Source organism: Phascolarctos cinereus, unplaced genomic scaffold (genome assembly GCF_003287225.1).
Source record: "Phascolarctos cinereus isolate Bilbo 61053 unplaced genomic scaffold, phaCin_HiC Scaffold_3;HRSCAF=262, whole genome shotgun sequence".
NCBI lineage: Eukaryota > Metazoa > Chordata > Mammalia > Diprotodontia > Phascolarctidae > Phascolarctos > Phascolarctos cinereus.
This window is the reverse complement of record NW_027555736.1, coordinates 123,913,419-123,932,792: the sequence shown is the minus strand read 5'-3', so window position 1 is coordinate 123,932,792 and position 19,374 is coordinate 123,913,419. Positions and strand designations below refer to the sequence as shown.

The 19,374-nt window shown below is 38.8% G+C and overlaps 1 protein-coding gene across 2 annotated transcripts in view; it reads right to left on the bottom strand.

Annotated features, from left to right (window-relative positions):
* The window catches only part of SV2B (synaptic vesicle glycoprotein 2B), a 165,961-nt gene extending 146,876 nt beyond the window's left edge, over positions 1-19,085 (bottom strand). For both annotated transcript variants that reach the window (XM_020964491.2, XM_020964512.2), the window contains exon 1: positions 18,404-19,085. The gene's annotated coding sequence lies outside the window, so the exon portion shown is untranslated. The remainder of the gene's footprint in view (positions 1-18,403) is intronic.
* Positions 19,086-19,374: the final 289 nt, after the last annotated feature.

Below are 19,374 nucleotides of genomic sequence, written 5' to 3'. Positions count from 1 at the left end.
GTTCATGCTATATGCAGCTGAAGAAAATGAGGATGTTTAGCCTGGAGAATGCCCAGGGAGACTAAATAGCCATCATCACGTATCTGAAGGGTTATCATGTGAAAAAGAGATGAGGCTTGTTCTTTTGACCCAAGAGTACAGAGCCAAGAGTTATGGGTAGAAACAGCAAAGAGATAAAAGCAATTAAAGCTACCTAAAAGTGCAACCGGCTGCTTCAGGGCATAGTGGGTCCCCCATCATCCAACATTTTCAAGGAAAAGCTAGACAGCATTAGTTGAGTATTTTATAGAGAGATTGCTTTTAGGTGTAGGTTATATACAGAGGTCCCTTCCAATTCTAGAATTTTTCAATTCTATGAATAATAATCTGGATGCAGGGTATTGAACGGATTGCAGTGGGGAGAGAATGAACGCAAAAAAACAATTAGAAATGATTATATTCTTTTGAGTTAGCCAAAAGAGAAATAGACAAACCTACTGTGATTAGCCTGTTGCAATCTCTCCAAGAAATGTTGGTTTTCTTTGCCTTTGGTAAAACTTATTTGGAGTACATTGTGACCAAGCCACTTGTAAAAAGGAAGATGACTTTATCAACCTGTCATACTATTGTCCAGTGTGGAGATTGTCCTAAGTGTCTGAGTGAAGTGGAGCCAATGATGCTATTGTCATAAAAAGGGAAGGTAACCAGGGCCATCCCTGTGACAGACATCTGACACACAGGTTACATTTTCCCCCAAAGCTCTGTGTACCACACTAGCCTGACAGAGCTGAGAAGGCCTGGAGTTTAAATCAATCTAATCCCCAAAGCTATGTAAGTCAGACAAAGAGGATTACCCCTTAAAAGGGAATCATTGGCTAAATATAGAGAACCCATTCTTCTTTAAAGTCATCTCACCCATATTGACTCTCTATCAGGCACTTTATTTGGTTTTCAAATTGTAAGCATGGACTTTTGATCCCCTACACTTTCTTTGGCATTTTTACCCACCTCTCTCCCCTCTCCCTGCCAACCTCAATGGTGAAGAGTGTGAATAACTTTTTCAAGACAATCTGCTAGTTTTCCCAATAACTTAGAAGAGTTCTAAAAAGGTTATCTGGTCCTACCTCTTCATTTTACGTATGAGAAAATTAGAGCCTACAGATGTATAGTGACTTGTCCAAGGTCACCTTGGTAATTATTAAAAGAGCAAGAATTGAAACACAAGTCCTCTGACTTCAAATCCAACACTCTTGGCAATAAACCACACTGTCTTCCTAGGTTCCCCACCTCATGAGCATACCATCTCCCTTTGGGGCTCTGGAAACCAAAGAATTTTCCATTGTCTCTGAGCCACAAGTCCTACTACTTCATAGCTCCCTTTCCCTACTCATTTATTTTGCTCTCAGAATATGGAAATGTCTGCTTCACTCATTCTTTACACTGATGCCATGAGTTTGTTTTATTTCTATAATGTTTTAATTAGTCTCTTAAGGGTTTTTACATGCACATGTGTCTCAAAGCATTTCCAGACCCCCAATCCTAATTTGTAGGACTATTTTGTCTTCTCTCTCTCTCTCAGTCCCAAAAGAAACCAGATTTCTATTTTTTCAGGCCCACATACAGCCATGTCATTTGATAGAACTATATGAGTACATCAATCCCATCATTCATGGTGCCATTTTAAGGAGCCACAGTGAATCAGATGGACTGAATTTTTAGACTTGTAGACCACAACCTGCCAGAGCTAAAAAGGAACTTAGAGGTCATCACATCAAGTCCTTTTATACAGCAGAGAAGAAAATTAAAATCTAGAAAAATTAATCACTTGCTCAAGGTAACATGGTGATTGGTAGAGCCAGGAATAGAACTCAGGTCTCCCAACTTCTCTTTGAGTGTTGTTCTCACTAAGTCACAGTGTCATTCTTTGGCTACACAGGAGCATATGCTACAATGGAAAGAGGATTGAATTTAGGGTCAAAGAACCTGGCTTCTAACCAGATCTGCCATCTGTGAGACTTTGGGCAAGTCACTTCTCTAAACCTTTGTTTCCTCATTTATGAAACAAAGTGGTAGAAATAGATGACATTTACAATCCCTTCTAGCTTCAAATCTATGGTTCTATGATGCCATGGCAAAATTTCATCAATATGGCTACATATTGTCTGTGTTCTCAGGATATAGACCAAGTACTTTTTTAGGAAAGAAAAGTGAATGTATCACAGCAAGTTTGTAATCTAGAATGTGTCAGAATTTCTGATGGAGATTGGCATAAGGTTAAAATCTCTGTAACTACTATAAACCAGTCTCTCAGGCTTGAAATCTGTCATCTCCAACTCCTTCTCCCTCTCCTTGTATTCTGACTTCCAGTTAATCACCAGTTCTGCTGATTCTTCCCTCACAAAGGCTTTCATAAAATCCTCTTGCTTTTCACTCCCACTGCTACTACTCTAGCTCAAACCTTTATCACTTCATGCCAGGAGTAGCCTCCTATCAACGATCTCTGCCACTAGACTCCCCCACTCTGCCTCCACCATTCACCTTGCACACAGCTCTATCTGTAACACAGAGTTGAATGAGAAGAGCAAATGAAATAACATGTGAACTCATTTTGCAAACTTGACAAAATACTGTACAAGATTCCTTGATGAAGGCAATTTGTTCAAGGACCTCCTAATTATTCATATCAAGTGTGGCACACAAAAAAAAAAAAGGAAAGAAGATGCTTACCAAAGGTGTTTGCTATGATCAAGGACAATAGCCAGCTCAGTATCTAAATGTAAAGGCTAGAATACTTTATAAGCATGTTATTTGCTTGTTTGCAAGTTGTCAGGGGCTCATTATGACTTACAGGATAACATTCACATGCTGACTTTGAAGATTCTCCACAATCTAGTCTCTCCCTACCTTTCCAATCTCTCATTACTCTCTACCACAAATCTTCCTATGTGGCCAAAGTTGTCTCCTCAAAGTCTATGAATCAAAGTTCTATGTTTTTCTGCTTCTGTACACTTGCTTATTCCAACCCCTCTGTATGGAATGTCCTCCTCTCTTCTCTGCCTAACCAAATATTTATCCATCCTCTCATGCCCTAAAACCATGAAGTTTTGCTGATATTTCCTCTAAAAAAATTAAGAGGCCAGTCTGTAATAAATGATGATGGATGACAGTCTAGGCTCCAAGGCAAAATATATTTAGATGGCATGACTCATTTTTCATTTCTACTGGCTGCAAGTTGCTTACTGTCACTCTTTCTCACTACTTTTTCACGGCCTTTTGCTGGAATGATATCTCACCTATCCAACTTGTTAAACAGAGGCCCTTTAGACACACTGCAAAAAAAATTTTTAATGGTGCCTTTTCTCCCATTGTCAAAGGCTGAAGAAAGGAGTCTCCTACAAAGGACTATGTTCCTTGCTCTTTCCAGAATGTTGGAACAGAGTATAATAATGAACTCATGAACAGTCTCAGTCTATATTCTAAAGAAACAAAAATAGAAAATTGCCTACTTGTGGTTTCAAAAGAATTCCCCTACAAATTGGGACCTCAACTTCATCCCATGGGCATAGGTAGTGTCATTTTGTCTCTTAAATCCAGCAGAGGAACACAGGAAGCAAAGAAGTGGGAGCCAGTTATAGCAGTCTCATAGCCAGTCGTGGTTCAGAAATGACTACAGAAAATAAGAGGAAGAAAACAGATTCACAAGAAATATAGCTGGAAGAAGCTTTGGAAAACATCTGGTCCAAACCTCTTATTTGATATACAAAGAGACTGAAACTCAGAGAGGTCAGAGGATCAGAGATTTAGAGCTTAGAAGGCAGATCTCAAGAGTTCATTCAGTCTGACTCTCAAATTCTACTGAGAAGGAAACTGAGGCCCAGAGAGGTAAAGTAAAATGCCCTAGGTCACACAGCAAGTATTATTGCAGCCAGAATTCGAACAAGTTTCTCCAACTTCAAAACTAGGGCTCTTTCTTCTGCACCTTTGTCAGCCCTAGTTTGAACTCCTCAAAATTACACTGCTTGGAACTCTCTCTAATGAGCCCTAGCAATGACTTCCAGTGTGAAATGCAGCTAGTAAACTGTGAAATGGGTGCAATCTTTAAGGAGCATGCTATACTACTGAGTAGCATTGGCTGAATTTTTGCTGCTGAAAGCAGTCTGAAGAGTGGAATATGTTCCCTAAAACCCTAAATGGTTTGAATGGCAGCCACATTAGCAATCTTCTCTCTCGTCATGCTCCATCATGGCAAATCAGATCATTTCAGTCAGGTGCTCTGCCTAATGGTTCTCAAATTCTAGCTATAGGGAACTAGAGACAGGCTGTTATTTTCTGAAACCATCACCATCCCACTCCCTTCCCCCCACCTCATTTGTGAAATTTCTTACCTACCCCTTCGGGCTGTTTTTTTAATGGGTATTGTAGGGACAAGGCCCCTAATAATTTAGGTATAATTCTAAAATGAAATGAGATACTCATAGGCCATTCAACAGTTAAGGAAAGGAGGTTTTCTTAGCCATAGAATAGAAAAGATATCAAAAAGGATAATGCAGCACTTAGCTTGTATTGACAAGACTTCCTTGGTCTCCATATGGAAAGACATTATTTCAGTAGAGCAGTGTGATGACTTGTGCAACCCAGGATGTCCACCAAGGTTGAAGAGCCTCAGCTTTAGGTGGATGGCCTTTCTCTACCCTTAGGTAACCTGGAAGCCACTTCAATACAGCTGCAGGCCACCAGGAAGAGGTACCAAAGAAGATGTGGGTTAGGTCTTAGCTCCCTGGACCAATCAGGTGTTGGGAACAGATTTACCTTTTGGGGAAAGAGTCTTGCCTACATGGCAGGTAGAATAGGGAACCCTGATAGACAATGATCTGATCACAGGTGCTGTATTATCTTGGCTTTAATATATGCTACTCTCAAAAATATAAATATACATACATATATACACATATATAATATGCTACTCTCTGCTCTTCTAATTGGTATGGTCTTCTTTCTGTAACTATGGCTCTACTGCAATTTAGTCACAAAAAGGGACAATTTAATAATCAAATAACTTTCAAAAATCAAACAATTTAAAAATCAAATTGATACCTTCTAACCAAATTGCAGCTAGGTGGTACAGTGTATAAAGCACTCTGCCTGAAGCCAGGAAGACTCATCTTTCCAAGTTCAAATCTGGCCTCAGGCACTTCCTAGCTGTGTGACCCTGGGCAAGTCCCCTAATCCTGTTTGTCTCAGTTTTCTCATCTGTAAAATGAGAAGGAAATAGCAAAGTCCAAATGAGTTCACAAAGAGGCAGACACGACCGAACAAATCAAAGAGCATCTTATAAGACATAGTGGAAAGATGAACCTGGAGATCTGAAATCCAGTCTCAGCTTTCAGTAACTACCTACATGACCTTGGATTGGATCATCTTGAAGGTCCTATCCAGCTCTAAAACTGCAAAGCAAAGTTTTTATGAAGATCCCTCTGTTGTCCTCTAGTCCTAGAAATGACAAAAGAAGACCTAGCCCTACTGCAAATTTCTATGCTTTTTGTGTCCACTAACATATTAACTTCTAAGCCCCAATTAGAATTCCAAGTCACATCCATCAATTCACTCTAGATCTAAAGTCCAAAATCCACTGGCTTCAGAAAGCCTTCTTAGATGAAGTCCAGGCAACTTTGATCTTCAATAAGCCTAGACTTTACATGGAAAACAGGAAATTTACATGCACATAAAAATGTTTGAATAATTGCCAAGTCAGCACAAAGTAATATATGACAATGTCCTCCATTCTAGCTTGCCTTCTGGCTCTTGCAATCCCACACAACACACCATCTCCCATCTCCATTTCCTCAGTACCTCTACCTCATAGCATTCCTTTCTTCCTTTAAGAGACAGCTAGAGCAGCAAGGTGCTGCAATGGATAGAGTGTTGGGCCAACAGTCAGGAAGACTCATCTTTCTAAGTTCAAATCCAACCTAAATACTTACTGGCTGCATGACCTTGGGCAAGTCACTTAACCCTGTTTGCCTCACTTTCCTCATTTGTAAAATGAGATGGAGGAGGAAATGGCAAATCACTCCAGTATCTTGCCAAGAAAAACCCCAAGTGGGGTCACAGAGAATCAGATATGACTGAACAACAAGCACCATATCTTCTACATGAAACCTTATCTGATCTCCCAACCTGAATGCTCTCCCTCGCAAGCTTCCTTGTATTTATATATTTTGTATGTGTTTTTGTTTGCTCACTTTATATTTAAGCTGTATAATTTTATATGTATACTTGTCTCTCCCATTAGAATGGAAGCTCCTTACAGATAGAAATGATTCATTCTTTGTGTTTATATCCCCACTATCAAGCACAGGGCCTGGCATATCACAGTTTTTAATAAATGTTCATTGATTGATTGGTCACAATAAATGAATGATTTCTTAGTTGAAATTCTGCCTAGCTGAACGAACAATAACTACAGCACCTGGTGGGCCTCAGGCTAGCTTCTCTCTTGCATAAGGTAGTACTACCTGACATCACATTCAACCATACTGCCCCATATGCACCTGTCCACAATATTCTTAGATGTAAGCAGTGGGAGGGTGCTCTCTCTCTCTCTATCTATTTATCTCTATCTATCTCTCTCCCCCCCTTCCTCAGACATCTGGGGTTACATAGAATTTAAACAAAACTTAGTTCTTACCATTGTGGAACTTACAGTCTGATACAATGGTAAGATAAAAACACTATAACCATACATGATCATGTCTGATTTCATCAATATAGACAGTCTCCCCTAATACAGATAGTAACTCTTCTATGATCTAATAGAAGGTATCCACTTAATCCCAATTGCCTTACCAAAAAACAAGGTATCCTAGAGTCATTGTTATTAAGAGTTCATCACTTTACAACCACTGTCATAAGTTTTATAATCTTAATTAGGTTAGTTCACAGATGGAAGATGTAGAACCCATAAGCAGGCCCCTAAAGTCCCACAAATAATGATACTTCTAGATATCTGTGATTCTTCAAGATGCCATAATTCTGTTTTATGTGGGGTCTACTAAGTATTCCTTATACATGACATTTCATCTCCTATCTCCATCCCTTTGCACAAAGAAGTCTCAAGTCTGAGTTTCACTCCCTTTCACCCTATGCCTTTTGAAATTTTTTTTCTTTCCAGTTTATTCCCTAAAAGAAGCCTTTCCTTATCCCTCTGCCCCTGTAAATTTTTTTTAAATTTATTTTCATTGCTTTATGTATACCTTGTATTTAATTTCCTGCATGCACATTTATCATCCCTCCCCCAGTAAAATATAAACTCCTTGAGGGCAAGGACTATTTTGTTTTGGTCTTTGTGTTCTTTTGTCTTTCACAAAGTAGGGCACTTAATAATAGTTGTTGAGTTGAGATCAGCCAGAGATCATTGAGAAGGAAATGATCACATGAGGACCAAGAAATTAGAAGCCAAAAGAACAAGGTTCATCTTATTTTTTCCAATACTTGGAAACAACAACAAACATTTAATAAGCACCTAATAGGAATCTAGAACTTTGATAGATACAAAATTTAGTTTGCATGGTCTCTGCTCTCAAAGATACCAATACAAGCAAGTGTAATGCTTAATATAGCATATTAAATGTATTAAAGAGTTATGAAACAAATTGCTATGAGGTCTAAGGGACAAGGCTGTTGTTAGAATCAATGAAACTTTACTGACAGAGGTAGCATTGAATTAGATTTTGAAGAAGGTACAGGAATTCAACAAGTGACAAGGTGAAGGGAAGTCCCTTATCCCCTCCAGTTGGTACCAACCCACTTTTTCAGCCTGTATGTAACTAATCTGTAACTATCTAATGCACTTTGATAATTCAGTGGACTGATGATCTCACTTATATAGGGAATTTCTTTTACTGGTGCAGATGGCAAACTTCCATGTCGTCTTATCCCAGGCAATCCTATTCCCCTGTGAATGCATGTTTGGTGACTACCAGGTGAAGGCAGACTCGTGTATAGAGCTAAAAGTCCCAGTAAGTGAGAGAAGCCTTAGGGCAACACCTAACGTGACCCTTAGGTACTCTTCAGGTGGACCCTCCCAATCAGAAAATTTTGCTCACCTGGAAGGCTACACCTGCTTCCTGCCCATCCACCTTGGGGGAATTCCTCATTAACTAGAGCATGTACTGTGACTGTCCCACAGCTTGACCCAATTCTTACCTTCCCATGCTCCCCTGACCAAATGAGTTTTAGCTTTGTGCAGAAATAAAAAGCTTACTGAAGGAAATGTATTAGCACGTGTACTATGTCAGGATTTTTAACTGGATCATGATCAGCTCTGAGGTGCAGCTTTGTTCTTTCCATACTGTACATACCCTATGACCACTCTGGGGAGCACTACAGTCTTTAGTCATGTTGTTTAAAATTGTCATTGTGACACAAGTTGTTCTCCACATGTCCAAATGAAATTTATTAATAAGAAAAAAAAAGAAATAAAAAGCTTGTCTTCTAACGTGATACTTTACAAATGAACTAGAACTCTAAATAGGCTTTGCCTTTTGTTGACATATGCTTCCACTTGGCAAGAAGGTCAAGATTTTTCAGGCCAAAATGATTTCTTAGATCTTTTGGCCTCCTATTGCAATGACTATTTGAAATCAGTTAAGCTTCTTTAAGAAATGTTGACAATTAAAACCAATATCTTTGCTTCGATCAATTTCTCTATCTCCTGTTTGGTCATGAATTCTTCTGTTCTCCATAGATCTGATAGGTAAACTATTCCTTGTTCTCCCAGTTTACTTATGGTATCAGCCTTTATATCTATGTCATGAACCCATTTTGACTTTATTTTAGTATATGGTGTGAGAGTTGGGTCTATGCCTAGTTTCTGCCATACTCTTTTCCAGTTTTCCCAGCAGTTTTTTTCAAAGAGTGGTTTCTTATCCCAGAAGCTGGTATCTTTGGGTTTATCAAATAATAAATTACTATAGTCATTGACCAAACAGGAGATAGAAAACATTATGAAAAGCAAAATGGATAATTTTGATTACATTAAATTGAAAAGCTTTTGCACAAACAAAGCCAATGCAACTAAGATTAGAAGGAAGGTAGAAAATTGGGAAAGAATTTTTACAACCAGTCTCTCTGATAAAGGCCTCGTTTCTAAAATATATAGAGAATTAAGACAAATTTATAAGAACACAAGCCATTCCCCAATTGATAAATGGTCAAAGGATATGAACAGACAGTTCTCAGATGAAGAAATTAAAGCCATCTATAGTCATATGGAAAAATGCTCTAAATCGTTATTGATTAGAGAAATGCAAATCAAAACAACTCTGAGGTACCACATCAGATTGGCCACCATGACAAAACAGGGAAATGATAAATGTTGGAGAAGATGTGGGAAAATTGGAACACTAATACATTGTTGGTGGAGTTGTGAAGTGATCCAACCATTTTGGAGAACAATTTGGAACTAAGCCCAAAGGGCTACAAAAATATGCATACCCTTTGATCCAGCAATAGTACTTCTGGGGCAATATCCCAAAGAGATCAAACAAATGGGAAAAGGACCCACATGTACAAAAATATACATAGCAGCTCTTTTTGTGGTGGCAAAGAATTGGAAATTGAGAGGATGCCCATCAGTTGGGGAATGGCTGAGCAAGTTGTGGTATATGAATGTAATGGAATACTATTGTGCTATAAGAAATGATGAACAGGCTGACTTCAGAAAAACCTGGAAAGACTTCTATGGTCTGATGCTGAGTGAAGTGAGCAGAACCAAGAGGACTTCATACACAATAACAGCCACATTATGCGATGACTAATATTGTTAAACTGAACCCTTCTCAGCATTACAAGTATTTAAGACATCTCCAGAGGCCTCGGGATGGAAAATGCTGTCCACATCCAAAGAAAGAACTATGGAAGTCAAATTGCTATCACTTATTTTTACCTTCTGTTGAGTTTTGTTGCCTCTTTCTGATGGTTCCTCCTATTGGTTTTAATTTTTACTTACAACTTCACTAATGTGAAAATATCTTTAATAGGAATGTAAATGTAAAGCCTATATCAGATTGTGCGCCGTCTTGGGGAAGGTGGGGGGGAGGAAGGGGGAGAAAAATTTTCAGCTCAAAAGCATATGGAAGTGATTGTTGAAAAATCAAAATAAATTAATAAAATCAGGAAAAAATGAAATAAAAAAACCTGATTGCATCTACTAGCTGACTGTTAATAGGATGCACACTAGTAGGGGCTCTCAAGCTATAGTTTTAGAAGGTTGGCATCACAAGACATAACCAAGAACCCTGAGAGTAGCAGCCACCCTCTAGGGCCAAAACTCAGGAATACATACATCACACCTATCAGATTGGCTAACATAACAAAACAGGAAAATGATAAATGTTTGAGAAGATGTGGGAAAAATTGGAACACTAATGCATTGTTAGTGGAGTTGTAAACTGATCCAAACATTTTAGAGAGCAATTTGGAACTATGCCCAAGGGGCTTTAAATTATGCCTACCCTTTGACCCAGCAATAACACTTCTTGTTCTGTATCCCAAAGAGATCATAAACTTGGGAAAAGGACCCACATATACAAAAAATATTTATAGCAGCCCTTTTTTGTGGTGGCAAAGAATTGGAAATTGAGGGGATGTCCATCAATTGGGGAATGGCTGAACAAATTGTGGTATATGAATGTAATGAAACACTATTGTGCTATGAGAAATGATGAGAAGGTGGGCTTCAGAGAAACCTGGAAAGGTTTATATGAACTGATACTGAGTAAAATGAGCAGAACCAGGAGGACATTGTACACAATAGCAGTCACATTATGCAATGACTGACTTTGATAGACTTAGCTCTTCTCAGCAATGCAATGATCTAAGACAACACCAAATGACTCATGATGGAAAATGCTATCCACATCCAGAAAAAGAACTTTGGAGTCTGAATGCAGAGGAAAGCATACTATCTGCTCTCCTTTTCTTTTGTTGTTTTGTGTTGTTTCTTCTTTCTCATGGTTCTTCCCATTAGTTCGAATTCTTCTTTACATCATGACTAATGTGAAAATATGTTTAATATGAATGCATAAGTAGAGCCTATATCAGATTGCATGCTGTCTTTGTGGGGGGGGGAGAAGGTGGGGAGAAAATTCAAAACTCAAAATCTTATGGAAGTGAATACTGAAAACCAAAAATAAATTAATCATTAAAAAACTCATGAGTACAAGTATAAATCTGAAGAGTAGCCCACAAGAGATACTACATAGGGATTTATGACATTTACTGTCATAAAATATAGGTATACTATATCTATGGTACTTCCCTGATACATCAGTCTAATAATTCTATTTTAAAAATAGATATGGCCAGCCTGGCATGAAATGTTCTTGAGAATGCCTTTTTTTTTTAGCTGATTAGTTATGTCTCACTTTTTGTGACTTCTTTTGGGGTTTTCTTGGCAATGGTGTGAGAGTGGTTTTCAATTTTCTTCTCCAGTTCACTTTACAGATGAGACAACTAGGGCAAATAGGGTTAAGGGACTTGCTCAGGGTCACACAGCTAGTAATTGTATGAGGTCACATTTGAACTCAGGCCTTCCTGACTCCAGCACCAGCACTTCATCCACTGAGCCACCTAGCCTTATGGGTTCTTATTTACTAATTTGTTTTCTAAATGTTCAGAAATGATCCTTTTAACGATACTTCACAGAATTTCACCAGGACTAGGAGTTAAGCTCAAGGGTCTATATTTTGAAAATCGTATCCTCTTCCTTTTTTTTTTAAATTGGGACATTTACCCTTCTCCAGTTCTGAGGAACTTCTTTGACTCTCCATGTTCTTTCACAGATCACTAAAATGACTTTATAATCAAAGCTGCCTGTACTTTGAACCACCTCTGCAGAAATTCCTTGGGACTTGTGCCTTGAACTCATGGAGGACAGCTAGATATTCTCTTACTCCCTCTGGAGTTATCTTGGATTTCAACCTCTTTTTTGCCCCTACCTGTTTACTTCAGTTTTCTTCTTTGCAGAGAAAACTGAACTGAAATAAGAGTTTAGTTCTACACTATAAGCCATAATCTAGCCATGCTTTGATACTCCTCTTTTCTCCCACAAACAGAAAAGGCCCTTTTTTTTGTTGTCATTAGTATTCATTTCTTCACCTCCACTCATTCTGAGCTTAAGGGCTCCAAAAATATTGTTGCAGAAGTGGAATTGACAGATATTAGATAAGAAAAATAAAGGAAAGAAAGAGTCAAAGCAGTGTCATGAAGGTAGTAATAAATAATCTTAATAAATAAACTTAATAAATGTCTATCAAATTGAATTGAACTGCATTTCATTGAATGGGGGAGAAATGCACGAGAAAACCTAGGATAATGTGTTTGAAGATCAAGAGACTGGAAGTTAATATGTGGAAACAGAGGAGAGGCCAAAGGCGTAGGAGAGAAGCTAATAGAAATTCTTGATCTAGGATCAGGGAGAACAGAGCACTGACTAAAAGAAAATTACAACCAGATTCAAAAATCGAAACTAACACCCTCCAGAAAGGGCCTTGCTTTCCTCAATAAAGCAAACTAATAAGAATGACCCATTGAGGGCAGCTAGGCAGTGAAGTGGATAGAGCTCGGCCATGGAGTCAGCAGGACCTCAGTTCAAATCTGACCTCAGACACTTGACACTTACTAGCTGTGTGACCCTGGGCAAGTCACTTAACCCCAATTGACTCACCAGAAGAAAAAAAAAGAAAAAGAATGACTTGTTGGGAATTCATTGCTCCTCTGAATTTTATGATTTTGAGTTATAAAATGTAAGTTTACCTAATTCATTACACTAAGCCAAAACAAGACATATAGTTTACACTCAGTACTTAATGATGGTGAAGAGCTACATGGATTTGATTTAAAAAAAAAAAAACAGGATTTGAATATTCTAGATGAATAATTTCTCTCTACACAAAAGACCAAAGGACAGATATCTAAATTCGTCCCTTATTGACTCTCAGATCTAATTTATAGCAATTTTTCTTTCTTCTTGGTTTGTTGCCAAAAAGTCACTGTAACTTCATTTCAAGGTATGCCCAAACTAGCCAAGGAAAGGTGATCTCACTCCATGCTATTTTTAGGAATTCTTTTTTGTATTCTATCATATATTGGGGCAGCTAGATGGTGCAGTGGATAGAGTGCCAGGTCTGAAGTGAGAAAGACACATCTTCCTGAATTCATATCCAGCCTCAGGCACTTACTAGCTGTCTGATCCTATGTAAGTCACTTAACCTTATTTGCCTCAGTTTCTTCATCTGTAAAATGTGCTGGAGAAGGAAATGGCAAATCACTGCAGTATCTTTGCCAAGAAAACCCCAAATGGAATTATGAAGAGTCAGACATGACTTGAATGACTGAACAACAATATTATATATTGTTATGTTGTTATGTCCTATTTACATTACCAACCTAAATGACTTGAATTAAAGGCAAGAGATGATTTGGATGTAATGAAAGCTTTAGGGAAACATTTATGTTTATAAGTTATTTTATGGTTATATTACATTAAGCAGTCAGCTACAAATTCAACATTCTGGGACATTCTTTAATGTAAACAGACACAAGGGAGCCCTCCTTGGGAAGAAACAAGATATTATTCTTGGACTTCTTCAGCCCTGCCACACTATAGAAATAAAACTAGTGAAATCTTTTTATCTTCTGAAGTTACAAGGTACTATGAGGTTGAAGGGTTACACAGCTGTTTATGGAGGGGAAGGGAAGAGCTAATAACTTACCTGTGAACTATTCAGAATTTTTTGTAAATGAGAATTCTACATTACTGAGATTCTTCAGTAGGTAATTGCCAGTTGTAATGATTTCCCCTTGAAGTAGCCATTTGTAGACCTCTATTATATCAATAGGCCAGTATAGTTTAATCGGCTCTGAAAATGGAATGGCAAAGCACACCCATCCCTGCCCTGCGAAGTTGCCTAGGAAACAAAAACACTACTACCAACAAATCTGTCAACTAGGCTGAAATTATGAAGGAGTCACCAATCCCAGACAGAAATTCCCCACTTCAAAGACATGAATTAAATTCAATAAACATTTATTAGTCCCCAGACTATAAGCACAGCACCATTCTATCCATTATAATAAGGGAGAAGGGGTATGGATTCTACAAAGCCCAGTTAAGATGCAGTGCCCTTATGCAAGTAACAGTATAGAAATGGACCTGTGAATTCAAAAGGTCATATTCTGGCAAAAAGACCCATGTCTATATTATTCCAGTAACGTTGCAGAAAAAGCACTGAACTAGTCACCAGTAGACATAGGTTCTGGCCCTGGTTCTGTCATATATTTGGTAGGATTAGTCATTTAAACTTTTTGGGTCTCATTTTCCTCCTCTGTAAAATAAGGAGGTTAGAGTGGATGATCTCTAAGATACCTGAATTTTCTATAAACTTTGCTGTAAATATTTTAAGTATTTTTGCTCATTTCTAGAATGTCTCATTTATCATAACACAGTGCCTTAGGGGGAAAAAATTAAATAAATTTTTGAATCTTTATCCATGTTAAAATATTAAAGGAATTAGGATAGCTCATTTGACTCTTATAAAAATAGATTTAGAATCCAGGGTCTCATGGATCCAGGTATATTAACATACAATTCTATATACCACACAACCCAATAGATACAAATCAAATTCATCTCTCTCTCTCTCTCTCTCTCTCTCTCTCTCACACACACACACACACACACACACACACACACACACACACACGCACGCACGCACGCACACACACTTAGTCTTAGGTCATCTCCCTATTTCCACCACTGACCTAATCATACTTACCTACAGACCCTTTTACATAACAGGTAATAAAACCCATGTGTGCAGAAATGTTAATTTCACACCGATACTCATCTCTAGGGTCAAGAGAACAGGAGACTTCCTGTCCTTCACATCATAAATATGCTCCTTTCTCCCCTTTTATAAACAGTAACAGTGAAAAGCTGGTGGCGGTAATCATTTCCACTGAGTATAGAAAATTTATTTAAATAAATTCCTTCCCATTATGTTTCCTCCTTTTTCCTCCTTCTCAAATCAAGACCCAACACAAATAATCACCCAAGGAACATCACACCCCCGAATTTCAGCCACCTCTTTTCTCATGCTTGGTGTCTATGTGGTGATTTTTTTTTAAGCATAAGCTGTTTTTCTATTTCACATGGTTTAACATGAAATTATTTCTACTTCTTATTTATCAGTTACATATTAAGTTCCTGATTAACATATCATTTTAAAACCATGAAAAGTTTAATAAATTAGAGCTTCCATTTGTAAAGTTCTTTTTTTTTTGGTGAGGCAATTGGGGTGAAGTGACTTGCCCAGAGTCACACAACTAGTGAGTGTTATGTGTCTGAGGCTGGATTTGAACTCAGGTCCTCCTGACTCCAGGGCCTGTGCTCTGTCCACTGCACCACCTAGCTTCCCTGTAAAGTTCTTAAGTATTCAACTTCATTTCAGAGTTTGATCTTGTTACAATAAACCCACTGCACAAAGGGCAGTGTATGTTTTTATGCAAGTCCCTAAAGTCTTAGTGATGTTTTTTAAGCTTTAAAAAACTTAAAATCTTACTGAGACTTTTGGGACATCTTATATAGTATATATGTTTTATAGAGACAATCTATATATGTTCTTTATATAGGCAGAGATATCTATCTCTCTACATATATAAATAACATTCATATACTTTCTGTATGTAAAATATAAATATATAGAAACACACACCAGGGGGGAGGTTTGGAATGCAATTTCATCAGTAAAAAGAATTCCTGGGCAGCTGGGTGGCACGGTGAATAGAGTACCAGCCCTAGAATCTTCCTGACCCATCTTCCCGATTTCAAATCTGACCTTGGACACTGGCTATATAACACTGCGCAAGTCATTTAACCCTGTTTGCCTCAGTTTCCTCCTCTGCTTAATGAGCTGGAGAAAGAAATGGCAAACAACTCTATTATCTTTGCCGAGAAAACCCCAAATGGGGTCACAAAGAGTCAGACACAACTGGAAATGACTATCCTCTATAAAACAAGAATTTCATCACTGTTTCCTCTCCAGAAAAATGCATTCTTTTTAATCAGTTACTAGAAAAATAAATCAGTATACTGTGTTATTTGTGCCAAGCCTAAAATATTTGAGGTTTTTTCCCCCACAAGAAAATATTTCTCAAGGTGTAACAGGGAACACAATGAAAAATACAAAAGCCTATTGTATTTCAGGATCATTCCAACTTCTCTGAACCAAATATTAAATTTATTCATGTTTTTATGTAGAAGTTTCAAAGGAAAATAAAGACCTCAGCAATGATTTATGTCACAAGTAAATTGTTTATTCTAATTACATGAGTATTATACTATATGGGTGTCATAAAATAGTGGCTTTCCAATTTTTCATCCTAAGCCCCATCATGATCCATTTCTCCCTTTTTCAAGAAGTAAGAAATTGTGTGGCAAGATTTTCATCTTACATGGGAAAATGATAGGCAGCTAGGCAGATACATAGCCAGACAAATAGCCAGACAGATAGATTATACAAGATATACATACACATATATATCATCCGTTTCAGAAATTTTCAGATTCTGTCCTAAGCTCTCTCTAAGGTTAGGAAAGGAAAACTGATAACAGACGGCACAGAAGGAAGAAGGTGACAATGAGGGATGAATTCAGAAGCTCTTCACATACCCTTAGGACTTCCCTGGGACTGACTGCTCTTGTGAGATGTCATACAACATGGAACAATATGAAATTTAGAAAAATTCTCATATTGACCAAGGACTGGTCTGTTCCTCTGCAAAAGCAAGCCAGAGGAGAGAAGTGGAACCCAGCTACCATTTACTACATGGCAGTGTACAATAGTCTGTCTACAACAAAGCATCACAAATCTAAAACTGGAAGGGATACCAGAGATCATCTAATCCAGTCTCTCATTTTACAGATAAAAGAAAATGAGGCCCAGAGAAGTAAAATGAATTAATACAGGTAGTATTAGTTGAGACAATATTTGAACCCCAGTCTTTTGACTCTGATCCAAAACTCATACCATTGGGTAGGCTCACAGTAGCTTATGGTGCTGGAAGAGAAGCAGCTTATTAGCTTAGGACCCTTGTGAGCAAGGGGACTCAGTCTTTCCAGAATCAAGTGGGTTAGTCTTAAAGTGGTATTTTAAGTTAAATGGTCACAATCACCTGCTTTTCTGTCTTCAGGTGCACAACGAACAAATTTTGGATGACTACAACCTCCTTAAGCAAAATGTCTTTCCTGAAAAGGACAGAAGAGAGGAGCCAAGAAAATAATGATACACAGCATCATTTGAGCCAGCTATGATCCATCTGTGAGGCAGTTCCTACCTTTCATCTCAGCGATGACTTGCCATGGACAGAAAGCCACTTACAGGGCATAGGCAAGGCAAAAGTCTAGATGAAAACCAACCCTGGAGTCACCCCATCACTCAGGATTGATTTTGTCCCAGTCAAGGGCACAGATGTCAAGTTATCTTTTGATAAATTTAGTGTATGCCTGTGATTTTCAGATAACAGATCATATTACAGTGTCCCTGCTCTACTAAGGGCAGCAGAGATACATAATACCATTCTGCGAAACAACAGTACAGAGCTCACTCCCTAGATAAACGCATTCACTCACCCATCCCTACAAGCCAACTCATGTGTGCATTGCTTTATGCAAAATAATCCATCCACAAACTAATCCATATATACTACACATATGGATAAGTGATCCATATGTATGTACCCCAGTCATGTACCATTTTACCATAAATCAGCCCTTAGAAACCTCTCCCATCTGCTATCGGAGCCCTCATACCCACACTGCAGAAACCTTTTAAATCTTTTTAATCATTAAAATCTTGCTTTCTACTTAGATATTAAGAATGGAACTCATATTTTTTAAAAGCCTGCTAGAAAAGAAAGAGAGGGCCCTGGACAGAGAGAGAGAGAGAGAGAGAGAGAGAGAGAGAGAGAGAGAGAGAGGAGAGAGAGAGAGAGAATCTACAAAATATCTGTAACCCCCATCACAGTCAGAGAATACGTTAAATTGCTCTCATAGTTCCATATGGGGCATAACACCCAGCCCCACTAGCTCCTCTTTACCTTCCCATGACTGTGCATCCCGGTAGGGCTGAGAAGTCCGTGCCCTTCGGTTTTTCCCCTTCTAGCCCTACCTCCTTTCCGTTGTTTCATTTACCAGATGTAGAGATCAGTATAAACAGCATTTATCTACTTAAGCCCCTAAATGAGAGCACAGGAGCACTGACAGGTAATGGGAACCTTGAAGAGCCAGCTACCTCTCTGGCTCCCTCACGCTCCCTATTTCCCCTCCCCGGCAGCTCAGAAGAAAGGACTTTGCTTTCTTTACCTGTAATGGGAAGTTATTTGCAGCTGAACCGGCTCACCGCTTCCTTTAAGCCTAGCAGCCTCGGAGTCCCAGAGAAGAGGGACCGACGCGCTGCGCTGGAATCTCCTTTAACAATGATGCAGCTCCACCAGGCAGCGCATGTTAACGAGACACCAGAGGGGATCCCAGCTGAGGCAAGAGCGGACCATATGTCATACCTGCATCACAGCCCCCGCGGCCAGCAGCCCAGACCGGGAGAGTGAGGCAGAGCTCTGCAAGGCGCAGAAGGAGAGGGGGAGGAAGGCAAGACACAGACCCTGAGAACGCTTGGGTAATTGAATCAGGATAATGGAATAACCACCGTTTTGCTTCTGCACGAAACGCAATCACTGCAGCAAATTTCGTGGCTTGTAAATGGTCTTCTTCTAGGAAGCAGATACTGTTGTTGTTGTTGTTGTTGTTGTTGCTTTGACCACAAACAAAAGTGGAACTGAGGTCTTTCCTCACTGTTACATTTTGCAGGCCGATATATTTAAAACTTTTTCCCCCTTAACTCTACCTCAGATGATACTGACTGTACATCACCTGCCATTCTCTCTTCATCCAGGTTGACGACCAACTCAAAAATCCCTTCTAGCTCTGAAATCTATTATCTACAGTCAACCTTCTCAAGTCCTATGTCTGTTTTGTTTTGTTTTATTTTGCTTTACTTTGCTTTGTTTTGGGAGGAAACAAAAGAAGAAAAGGAAATGCAGTAAGAAGATCCCAGCTCAGTTAAGCCCTGCTCTTGGTAAATGGCCCAGACTCTCAGGAACTGGAAGCAAGTCCCCAGTGAGAAGCTTAGAATACTCTGATTATCCAACTCCAAAGGCTGTTGGACAGACATTAGCAGCCCAGTTTCCCACTCAGCTTTCATCAATGAGTTGACAGTTAAGCATCTGCAGAAAGCCATGCTCTCTTCTAAGCACTTTTCCACACCCCTCCACCTGCCT